The sequence below is a fragment of the Macaca nemestrina genome, chromosome 10 (genome assembly GCF_043159975.1).
Source record: "Macaca nemestrina isolate mMacNem1 chromosome 10, mMacNem.hap1, whole genome shotgun sequence".
Classification (NCBI taxonomy): Eukaryota; Metazoa; Chordata; class Mammalia; order Primates; family Cercopithecidae; genus Macaca; species Macaca nemestrina.
The window spans coordinates 132,310,468-132,322,594 of NC_092134.1; the positions used below are offsets into that span (position 1 = coordinate 132,310,468).

Consider the following 12,127-nt stretch of genomic DNA (forward strand, 5'->3'; position numbering starts at 1 on the left):
AATTCTTTTGTGTTTTTAGTAAAGATGGGGTTTCACCATATTGGCCAGGCTGGTCTCGAACTCCCGACCTTGTGATCTGCCTGCTTCAGCCTCCCAGAGTGGCTACAGACGTTAGCCACCGCGCCCAGCTCAGCTCAGCTCTTAGGTTCAACTTTTGGTTTAAGAAAAGTAATTTTTCAGTTTGTCTGGCTTTTTCCTATTGTCAGAGAGGGAGCAATGCACTTTTCCAGCTTATTTTTATTTTTTATTCTTAGAAACAGGGTCTTGCTCTGCTGCCCAGGCTGCAGTGCAGTGGCACAATCATGGCTCACTGCAGACTTGAAGTCCTGGCCTCTAGTGATCTTCCTGCCTCAGCCTCCCAAGTAGCTGGGCATGGGACACCACATCTGGCTAATTTTTAATTTTTTTTTTTTTTTTTTTTGTAGAGACAGGGTCTTGCTATACTACCGAGGCTTGTCTCGAACTCCTGGCCTCAAGCAATCCTCCCACCTTGCCCTCCCAAAACATTGAGATCACAGGCTTGAGCCACCATGCCACACTCTTTCTAGCTTTTTATATTCCAAGTTAAAGTGGAACTTGCCACATGTCGTTTTGTATCACTTTCCCCAACCCATTTCTTTTCTTTTATTCTTGAGACAGAGTTTTGCTCTTGTTGCCCAGGCTGCAGTGGCGTGATCTCAACTCACTGCAGCCTCTGCCTCCCTGGTTCAAGTGATTCTCTTGCCTCAGCCTCCCGAGTAGCTGGGACTACAGGCGCCCACCACCATGCCTGGCTAATTTTTGTATTTTTAGTAGAGACAGGGTTTCGTCATGTTGACAAAGCTGGTCTCGAACTCCTATGGATCAGTCTCCCAAAGTGCTGGGATCACAGGTGTGAGCCACTGCACCAGCCCCAATCCCTTTCAATTAGTATTGCAAATAATGCCCCTTCTCATGAAAACATTATTCTTAATGGCTGCAGAGTATTGCTTTATATTAACATGACAGTTTATTCAACTAAACTCATTATTGGGCATTGTAATAGACTTAATGTTTTAAGTTTCCAGCTCTTTACACCAACACATTTCCTACTGTAGTGATTTCTTTGAATAATTTCCCCTCCCCAACTTCATGTGGCTCTAAAGGGGTAGCCAATCACAGGACCCCATCACCCTGGCCTCTAGGTGGGAGAATGACCCAGGCCCTGTCTATCAAACCCTCCTGGCTACAGTGACTGATTCAGAGGTGAGCCAGTGAGAGAAGGAGGAACACAGTTCTTCTTTAGGAATTTTATAACATAGGTGAAAAGTTTTGTCATTAGGCGTCATGGAGCTGAACAAATACGGCTTGAGGGCTCCCAGCTGCCATCCTCCCTATGACTTGAAGAAAAGCTTGTGTGCAGTAGGAGAAAATGAGCCAACCAGAGAAAGTACACAAGAGAGAAAGACGAGGAGTCGTCAGCCCTGGCTGCACCAAGTCTCTAATCCCAGGCTGTAAAGTCTTTCAAGTTGCTCTGGTTCCATAAGCTCATTCTTCCTGTTGGATCCATTCGAGTCACCAAAAACGCTTTTTTGTTTAAGCCGGTTTGGTATATGGTGATCTTTCATCATCCCAGAGAGCATCCTCGCTTATTTTATTTTATTTATTTAATTTTATTTTATCTATTTTATTTTATTTTAATGAGACAAGTTCTCACTGTTGCCCAGGCTGGAGTGCAGTGGCGCTATCATGGCTCACCGCAGCCTTGATTCCCCGGGCTCAGGCAGTCCTACCATCTCAGCCTCCAGAGTAGCTGGGACTACGGGCGTGCACCACCACACCCAGCTAATTTTAAAGAAATGTTTTATACAGACTGAAACCGCCGTTGCAAAATTATAACTGAGGAAATTATGACAGTGAAAGAAATCAGAACTAACTGACTCCATCTTGCTTCTAACCCTTAAGCTGTCCTTGTGGATTCCTGGGCGTAGATGGAAGTAACTTTGGGAAGGAATTCAGTTCATGGTTTGACTCTGAAACAAAATTGATAACAGCCCTTTCCCAATAAGACCCCCTTCTTGCCTGAGGTCCAGTCTGTCTTTGCAGGACTGACAAATTAGCTACAAGATTAGAAATTATAGTTTAGGGGTCATGTAGCCTCTGGCTCCAAAAGTCTGAACCTCCCCAAATTGCTCCTGGGGATAACATCACTGTTGTAAAATGTAAGATCAGTAATTGAGTTATTTTGCAGACTCTGCACTCGATGGAATCAGCTGACACCACACAGACCAGTAATCTGCCCCAACCAGTTCTGCCGTCTCACCCAGGAACAGAAGACATTCAGAAAATCTAACTTCGACCCTCTATGATTCCATCTCCAACCTCAGCAATCAGCACTCCCCACTTCCCAAGCCCCTACCAGCCAAATTATCTTTAAAAACTGTGATCCACAAATGCTCAAAGAGACTCATTTAAGTAATAATAAAACTCCGGTCTCCCGCACAGCTGGTTCTGCGTGGTTACTCTTTCGCCATTGCAATTCCCCTGTCTTGATAAGTCAGCTCTGTCTAGGCAGCGGGCAAGGTGAATCCATTGAGTGGTTACAAAGACGGGGTCTCACCATGTTGCCCAGGCTGGTCTTGGACTCTTGGGCTCAAGCAATCCTCCAGCTTCTGACTCCCAAAAACTGGGATTATAGGCGTGAGCCACTGCACTTAGACTAATTTATATTTTAGGTGACTTCTAAGTATTAGCATCGTAAAGAGCACTGTGGGCTGGGCATGGTGGCTCATACCTGTAATCCCAGCACTTTGGGAGGCTGAAGTGGTCATTGGAGCTCAGGAGTTCAAGACTAGCTTGGGCAACATGGTGAAACCCCGTCTCTATTAAAAATACAAAAAAATTAGCCAGGAGTGTTGGTGCCCACCCATAGTCCCAGCTACTCAGGAGGCTGAGGTGGGAGGATCGCTTGAGCCTAGGAGGTCAAGGCTGCAGTGGGTTGAGATTGTGCCACTGTACTCCAGCCCAGGTGACAAAGTGAGACTCTACCTCAAAAAAATAAAAAAAATACAAAATAAAAGACAAAAAAGAAAGAACAGTGTGAAAAAACTCAGTGTAGATACATTTGTGCATACATGCATGCTGTCCTTTTTTTCCTCATTAAGAAACATTTGCAGAGTAAGAGTTGCTGAGTCAAAGAATATGCAAATCTTAAAGGCTTTGATGTGTATTACGAAATTGCCGTGAGAAAGGTTATCCACATTCTGTTTTCTCTAGGACTGTATGTGTTCCTGTTTCCATACAGTCACAATAATACTGAGTAGTATTAACTTTTTTTTTTTTTTTTTTTGAGACAGAGTCTCACTGTGTCACCCAGGTTGGAGTGCATGATCTTGGCTCACTGCAACCTCCACCTCCTGGGTTCAAGTGATTCTCCTGTCTCAGCCTCCCAAGTAGTTGGGACTATAGGCAACCACCACTATGCCCAGCTAATTTTTTTTTTTTTTCTTTAAATTTTCAGTAGAGACAGGTTTCACTATGTTGACCAGGCTGGTCTTGAACTCCTAACCTCGTGATCCGCCCACCTGAACCTCCCAAAGTGCTGGGATTACAGGCGTGAGCCACCGTGACTGGCCAAGTTTATTGCTTTTCTATTGATACTGTTCTCATACCCGTGTTCCCAACTACACCTTAATTGAATAATAAAAGAAAATAAGGACATTAAATGAGAACAGGAATTGGAATGAAACCAGAAAAAAAGGGAGGAGTTCAAAATATGTTCTGAGAGCTTTACCATTATGAATACTCAGCTCTGGTTTTCCCCCAAAACTGGCTGAACCAGTACAGATGTTCCGGGGAGAAACAAGTTTAAAGAAGTGAATAGTGGCCCTACCCTGGTCCACCAGCTAAGCCAGCGGTTAGAGAAGGAGGAACACGGTCCTCCTGTGTCCCAGGTGCCAGGAGGTGATTGACTAAAGCATCAGTCATCGCTGCACACCCTACCTGGAGTTCGTATATAAAGCTACGCAGAGCGGATCTCTGGTCCCGACCCTGGAAAATCTGTCTCACCCACAAAGATGTGGGCTCATCTCCTTCTAGGAATGTTGGCCCTATCGCCAGCCATTGCAGAAGAACTTCCGTGAGTGCTTGGTGTCAGAATTGGTTTATTAGGGCAGTGGCTTCTTTGCCGAACTTTCTCAAACATTTATATGGAGATGGGGAGATACACGTTGGTTTATCTTAATTTCCTCCTCCTTTTTTCTCTTCTTTGCTTCCACGGATCCTTTACCCAGAGAGGAAGGCTGAGGGATGAAGAGGAAGCCTTAAAAAAGAGAAATATTAAAACGTACCCTGTTTTCTGAAATAGGCCTGATTTCCTCCTTGGTGCTTTCGGCGTGTGTTCTCGGTGAGGGCCTCCTGATGGTAGAAGTTTAAGACTGTGCACTGTGTTGTTGTTTCTCTGCTTCTTGTAGAAAATGAGCTGCATAAGGAAGGCAGGGGCTTGGTCTGTCTAATTCACTGCTACGTGCTGAGCGCTTAGGAGAGTGCTTAATTTTTCCTGACGTGAATGAATCATTATTGCCCTTCAGAAATCCTTCTGTTCCTTTCATAGAAACTACCTGGTGACATTACCAGCCCAGCTAAACTTCCCCTCCGTTCAGAAGGTTTGTTTGGATCTGAGCCCTGGGTACTGTGATGTTAAATTCACGGTTACTCTGGAGACCAAGGACAAGACCCAGAAGTTGCTAGAACACTCTGGATTGAAGAAGAGGCACTTACATTGTATCTCCTTTCTTGTAAGCACAGACTCAGCCCTAACTCGAATCCCTTACTTGCCTGTTCTCCTTTGCTCTAACTCTAATCCCTTACTTGCCTATTCTTCTCTCTAGGCTCAATATAATCTACTTTAAGCATAATTTGTGTTTTCCTTTGCCATGGCCTCTAAACCTATTTTTTCTCAACCTCAATCCCCGGCTATAACTCACCCACAATTTCCTTGACCTTGGATTTCTCCCTTTAGTTCCTGATCTTAATTCTTCCTCCTGGTAATTTGTTTTATGTCTCTGTCCTTGCTACCCCCATCTAACGCAACTCCTTCCTTTTACTCACTGTTGGGTTGAGACCAGTTGATTCTGTTCCCCCAATCCCTTACTCCGCCCCAGAAGTCCCCTTTCTTGGTCAGGTACCACCTCCTGCTGGTGGCACAGAAGAAGTGGCCACAATCCGGGTGTCAGGAGTTGGAAATAACATCAGCTTTGAGGAGAAGAAAAAGGTTCTAATTCAGAGACAGGGGAGTGGCACCTTCGTACAGACTGACAAACCTATCTACACCCCAGGGCAGCAAGGTAAGAATCACATATTTGGGGTTTGACTGAAAACTGGGGAAACCGCTGTGCACAGGGGTAAAGAGGGCATTTGTGGTTTGATAGGAGGCTTAAGAAACAAGGAGTGCAGAAGAGAGGAAAATCTGGGGGATTAAGTATTACAGGTGTTGAATACATGCTGCGTTACACAAGCAAGAGAAGTAGGTGGGGGTTGCTACTGTGTGTGTGTATCTAAATCAAAAGTACACATTTCTTCTGGAATAGAATTTGGCAAGTATAATTGGGTTGCTGGGCCTTGCAACAAGCTGCTTGTAAATGGCTAAGAAAGCACTGAGGGCATTTGGCTTGAGCTACTGGGTTTTTTTTGTTTTTTGTTTTTTTGTATTTGTTCATTCTTCCTTACAGGGGCACTTCATTCTGAGATTTCAAAGTCAGGCGCCCTGAAGAGAAACTATGTTTGGATTTGTTGTTGTTTTTTTTTTAATTTAAAATTTTTGTGGGTACATAGCTGGTGTATATATATTTATGGGGTAGATGAGACATTTTGATACACACATGCAATGTGTAATCATTACATCAGGGTACACGTGTATCCATCACCTCAAGCATTTATCATTTCCTTGTATTACAAACACTCCAATTATACTCTTATTAATTTTTAAATGTGCAATAAATTATTGTTGACTGTAGTCACCCTATTGTGCTAAAAACTACAAGATTTCTAGATCTTTTTTTTTTTTTTTTTTTTTTTGAGACGGAGTCTCGCTCTGTCGCCCAGGCTGGAGTGCAGTGGCGCGATCTCAGCTCACTGCAAGCTCCGCCTCCTGGGTTTACGCCATTCTCCTGCCTCAGCCTCCTGAGTAGCTGGGACTACAGGCGCCCGCCACCGCGCCCGGCTAATTTTTTGTATTTTTAGTAGAGACGTGGTTTCACCGTGGTCTCAATCTCCTGACCTTGTGATCCGCCCGCCTCGGCCTCCCAAAGTGCTGGGATTACAGGCGTGAGCCACCGCGCCCGGCCAAGATTTCTAGATCTTATTCATTCTATCTAACTATATTTTTGTACCCATTAACCATTCCCACCCCACCCCTCACCCTGCCCACCACTACTCTTCCCAGCATCTGGTAACTATCGTTCTGTTCTCTCTCTCTCTCTTTAAATTTTTTTTTTCCTTTTACCTTATTTTTTCCACACACTTGAAAATTATCATTCTCTTCTCTATCTCCAAGAGTTCAATTGTTTTAATTTTTAGCTCCCACAAATAAGTGAGAACATGCAAAATTTGTCTTTCTGTGTCTGGTTTATTTTACTTAACATAATGACCTCCTGTTCCATTCATGCTGTTGCAAAGGACGGGGTCTCATTCTTTTTTATGGGTGAATAGTACTCCATTATGTATGTGTACCACATTTTTAATACATTTTTTATCATCTGTTCATAGACACTTAGTTGCTTCCATATCTTGGCTATTGTGAAAACTGATGCAATAAACATGGGAGTGCAGACAGCTCTTTGATATACTGATTTCCTTTCTTTTGGATATATACTTAGCAGTGGGATTGCAGGATTATACAGAAGCTCTATTTTTAGTTTTTTTCAGAAACCTCCAAACTGTTCTCCATAGTGGTTGTCCTAATTTACATTCCTACCAACAGTGTATGTGGGTTCTCTTTTCTCCGCATCCTCACCAGCATTTATTATTGTTTGTCTTTTGGAAAAAAGCCATTTTAACTGGGAAGAGATAATATCTCATTGTAGTTTTGATTTACATTTCTCTGACAGTCAATGATTTGAGCACCTTTTTTATATACCTGTTTGCCATTTGTATGTCGTCTTTTGAGAAATGTCTATTCAGATCTTTTTGCCCATTCTTTAATCTAATTACTAGATGTTTTCCCATAGAACTGTTTGAGCTCCTTATATATTCTAGTTGTTAATCCCTTGTCAGATGGGCAGTGTGCAAATATTTTCTTTCATTCTGTGGGTTGTCTCTTTGTTGATTGTTTCCTTTGCTGTGCAGAAGTTTTTTAACTTGATGTGATCCTGTTTGTCCATTTTTGCTTTGGTTTCCTGTGATCCTTGGGTATTACTCAAGAAATCTTTGCCCAGACCAATGTTCTGGAGAGTTTCCCCAAGGTTTTCTTATATTATAATAGTTTCATAGATTGAGGTATTAGATTTAAATCTTTTATCCATTTGGCTTGATTTTTCTATATGGAGAGAGATGAGGGTCCAGTTTCATTCTTCTGCATATGGATATCCAGTTTTCCCAGCACCATTTATTGAACAGCCTGTCCTTTCTCCAGTGTATACTCTTGTCACCTTTATAAAAAATGAGTTCACTGTAGACGTGTGGATTTGTTTCTGGGTTCTCTATTCTGTTCCATTGGTCTATGTGTTTGTTTTTATTCCAGTACCATGCGGTTTTGGTTACTATAGCTTTGCAGTATAATTTGAAGTCACATAATGTGATTCTTCCAGTTTTGTTCTTTTTGTTCAGAATAGATTTGGCTATTTTAGGTCTTTTGTGGTTCCATAAAAATTTTACAATTTTTTTTTTTTTTTGAGATGGAGTCTCGCTCTGTCACCCAGGCTGGAGTGCAGTGGCCGGATCTCAGCTCGCTGCAAGCTCCACCTCCCAGGTTTACGCCATTCTCCTGCCTCAGCCTCCCGAGTAGCTGGGACTACAGGTGCCCGCCACCTCGCCCGGCTAGTTTTTTTGTATTTTTTAGTAGAGACGGGGTTTCACCGTGTTAGCCAGGATGGTCTCAATCTCCTGACCTGGTGATCTGCCCGTCTCGGCCTCCCAAAGTGCTGGGATTATAGGCTTGAGCCACCGCGCCCGGCCTTACAATTGTTTTTAACAATATTCCTAAAATTTAGGTTGTAGAATTTCGGTGAAGAATGTCATTGGTATTCTGATAGGGATTGCATTGAATCTGTAGATTGCCTTAAGTCGTATGGACTTTTAACAATATCAATTATTCCAATCCAGAAACATGAAATCTTTTTTCATGTTTTTGTGCATCCTCTTCCATTTCTTTCATCAGTATTTTATAGTTTTTATTGTTGAGATCTTTCACTTATTTGGTAAAGTTTATTCCTAGGTATTTTATATTATTTATAGCTATTGTAAATGGGATTATCTTTCTTAATTTATTTTGCAGATTGTTCCCTGTTGGCATATAGAAATGTTACTGAATGTTTTTTGTTTTTGAGACAGAGTCTCCCTCTGTTGCCCAGGCTCTGGAGTGCAGTGGTGGGATCACGGCTTACTGCAACCTCCGCCTCCTGGGTTCAAGCGATTCTTGTGCTTCAACATCCCGAGTAGCTGGGAGTACAGGGGTGCACCACCATGCCTGGCTAATTTTTGTTTTTGTTTGTTTTGTTTTTTTGAGATGGAGTCACATTCTGTTGCCCACGCTAGAATGTAATAAATGGCTGCTCACTGCAGCCTCTGCCTTCTGGGTTCAAGTGATTCTCCTGACTCAGCCTCCTGAGTAGCTGGGATTACAGGTGAGCACCACCATGCCTGGCTAATTTTTGTATTTTTAGTAGAGACAGGGTTTCGCCATGTTGGCCAGGCTGATCTCCAACTCCTGACCTCAAGTTATCCTCCCCACTCGGCCTCCCAGAGTGCTGGGATTACATGCGTAAGCCACCACGTCTATTGTTTTGCACTTTTAGGATTTTTTTATTTTAAATTCCTTGATGTTTTAGAGTTTGATTATTAAACGTCTTGAGGTAGACTCATTTGGGTTAAATCTGCTTGGTGTTCTATAATCTTCTTGTACTTAATATTGATATCTTTCTCAGTTGGGCTTGGTGGCTCATGCTTGTAATCCCAGCACTTTGGGAGGCTGAGGTGGGCAAATCACCTGAGGTGAGTAGTTCGAGACCAGCCTGGCCAACATGGCAAAACCCCGTCTCTACTAAAAATACCAAATTAGCCAAGCATGGTGGCCCATGCCTGTAATCCCAGCTACTGGGGAGGCTGAGGCAGGAGAATCACTTGAACCAGGGAAGTGGAGGTCACAGTGAGCCAAGAGCACACTACTGCACTCCAGCCTGGGCAACAGAGCAAGACTATCTCAAATAATAATAATAATAATATTGATATCTTTCTCTAGGTTTGGAAAGTTCTCTGTTATTTTCACTTTGAATAAACTTCCCATCTCATTTCTCTCTCTACTTCCTCTTTAAAGTCAATACCTCTTTTTTTTTTTTTTGAGACGGAGTTTCACTCTTGTTCCCCAGGCTGGAGTGCAATGGCATGATCTCAGCTCACCGCAACCTCTGCCTCCCAGGTTCAAGTGATTCTCCTGCCTCAGCCTCCCGAGTAGCTGGGATTACAGGCCTGCACCACCATGCCTGGCTAATTTTGTATTTTTAGTAGAGACGGGGTTTCTCCATGTTGGCCAGGCTGGTCTTGAACTCCTGACCTCAGGTGATCCACCTGCCTCAGCTTTCCAAAGTGCTGGGATTACAGGTGTGAGTCACTGTGCCCGGCCAAAATTCAATACCTCTTAGATTTGCCCTTTTGAGGCTATTTTTATAGATCTTGTAGGCATGCTTCATTCCTTTTTCTTTTTTCTCCCCTGACTGGGTATTTTTATTTGTTTTGTTTTGAAAAGGAGTTTCACTCTATCGCCCAGGATGGAGTACAGTGGCGCAATCTCAGCTCACTACAACCTCCGTCTCTTGGGTTCAAGCAATTCTCCTGCCTCAGCCTCCCAAGTAGCTGGGATTACAGACGCCTGACACCATGCCCAGCTAATTATTGTACTTTTAAGACAGGGTTTCACCATGTTGGCCAGGCTGGTCTCAAACTCCTGACCTCAGGTGATCCGCCTGCCTTGCCTCTGCCTCCCAAAGTGCTGGATTACACATGTGAGCCACCACACGCAGCCACATTTTTGTATTTTTAGTAGAGATAGGGTTTCACTATGTTGGCCAGATTGGTCTTTTTTTTTTTTTTTTTTTTTGCTTTGCTTTTTGAGACAGGATCTCCCTCTGTCACCCAGGCTAGAGTGCAGTGGCGCGATCTTGGTTCACTGCAACCTCCACCTCCCGGGATTCTCCTGCCTCAGCTTCCGGAGTAGCTAGGATTACAGATGCGTGCCACTATGGCCCAGCTAATTTTTGTATTTTTAGTAGAGATGGGGTTTTGAGGCCAGGTTGGTCTCGAACTCCTGACTTCAGGTAATCTGCCCGCCCTGGTCTCCCAAAGTTTTGGGATTACAGGTGTGAGTCACCAGGTCCAGCCTGACTGTGTATTTCTAAAAAGCCTGTCTTCAAGCTTATTAATTCTTTCTTCTGCTTGATCTATTCTACTGTTAAGACACTCTAATGTGTTGGTCAGTATGTGAATTGATTTTTTTCAGCTCCACAATTTCTGCTAGATTTTTCAATATTATTTCAATCTCTTTGTTAAATTTATCTGATAGGATTCTGAATTCCTTCTCTGTGTTATCTAAAACTTTGTTGAGTTTCCTCAAAACAGCTATTTTGAATTCTTGATCTGAAAGATCACTCTCTTTGTTTCTCCGAGATTGGTTGCTGGTGCCTTATTTAGTTCATCTGGTGAGGTAATTTTTTCCAAGATGGCCCCCCTTTTTTTTTTTTTTTTGAGACGGAGTCTCTCTCTGTCGCCCAGGCTGGAGTGCAGTGGCGCGATCTCCGCTTACTGCAAGCTCCGCCTCCCGGGTTCACGCCATTCTCCTGCCTCAGCCTCCCGTGTAGCTGGGACTACAGGCACCTGCCACCGCACCCGGCTACTTTTTTGTATTTTTTAGTAGAGACGGGGTTTCACCATGATAGCCAGGATGCTCTTGATCTCCTGACCTCGTGATCCGCCCGTCTCGGCCTCCCAAAGTGCTAGGATTACAGGCTTGAGCCACCGTGCCTGGCCTCCAAGATGGTCTTGATGTGGATGTTCATTGGTGTCTGAGCATTGAAGAGTTAGGTATTTATTGTAGTCTTTGTATTCTGGACTTGTTTGTACCTGTCCTTCTTGGGCAGACTTTCCAGGTATTTGAAGGGCCCTGGGTGTTGCAATCTAAGTTTCTGGACTCTGCAGTGCATCTGCATTAGGGAGGACCCCATGCTCAGTATCTCTGTGGCTCTTGAAGGCTCATAGAGGTGCCTCCTTGATGGTCTTGGATAAGATCTGGAAGAATTCCAGATTACCAAGTGGAGATTCTTGTTCTGTTCCCTTACTTTCTCCAAAACAAACAGTTTCTCTCTTTGTGCTGAGCTGCCTGGAGAGAGGGGTGACACAAGCACCCCTGTGGCCACCAGTATTGGGACTGCATTGGGTCATATCTGAAGCCAGCACTGTCCTGTGTCTCACCCAAGGCCTCCCGGGTTCACGCCATTCTCCTGCCTCAGCCTCCCGTGTAGCTGGGACTACAGGCGCCCGCCACCGCACCCGGCTACTTTTTTGTATTTTTTAGGCCAGTACCTGGCTACTGCCTATGTTTGCTCAAGGCCCTAGGGCTCTACCGTCAGCAGGTGACAAAGCCAGCCACGCTTGTTGTCCTCCCCTTCAGGGTGGTGAGTTCCCCATGACCCTGGGAAGGTCCAGAGATGTTATCTGCTAGCCAGGGCCTAGAGTCAGAAACCTGAGGAATCTACCTGGTGTTCTGTTCTACTGCAGCTGAGTTGACACCAAAGCCACAAGACAAAGTCCTTCCCACTCTTCCTTCCCCTTTCCACAGAGGAGTCTCTCCCTGTGGCCACCACTAACTACTCCAGGCCCACGACGAGTACTGCCCGGATACTTCTAGTGTTCTCTCGAGGCTCAAGGGCTCTTAGTCAGCTGGTGGTGATGGTGCCTGGCCTGG

At 44.1% G+C, this 12,127-nt stretch overlaps 1 protein-coding gene across 2 annotated transcripts in view; it reads left to right on the forward strand.

Annotated features, from left to right (window-relative positions):
• Positions 1-4,570: 4,570 nt before the first annotated feature.
• Positions 4,571-12,127, forward strand: part of LOC105463180 (alpha-2-macroglobulin like 1) — a 54,185-nt gene continuing 46,628 nt past the window's right edge. The window contains exons 1-2 of one of the 2 annotated variants that reach the window (XM_071072222.1): positions 4,571-4,754; positions 5,141-5,303. The gene's annotated coding sequence lies outside the window, so the exon portion shown is untranslated. Of the gene's footprint in view, positions 4,755-5,140; positions 5,304-12,127 lie in introns of those variants that run through there. The other variant, XM_071072223.1, reaches the window with a different exon arrangement.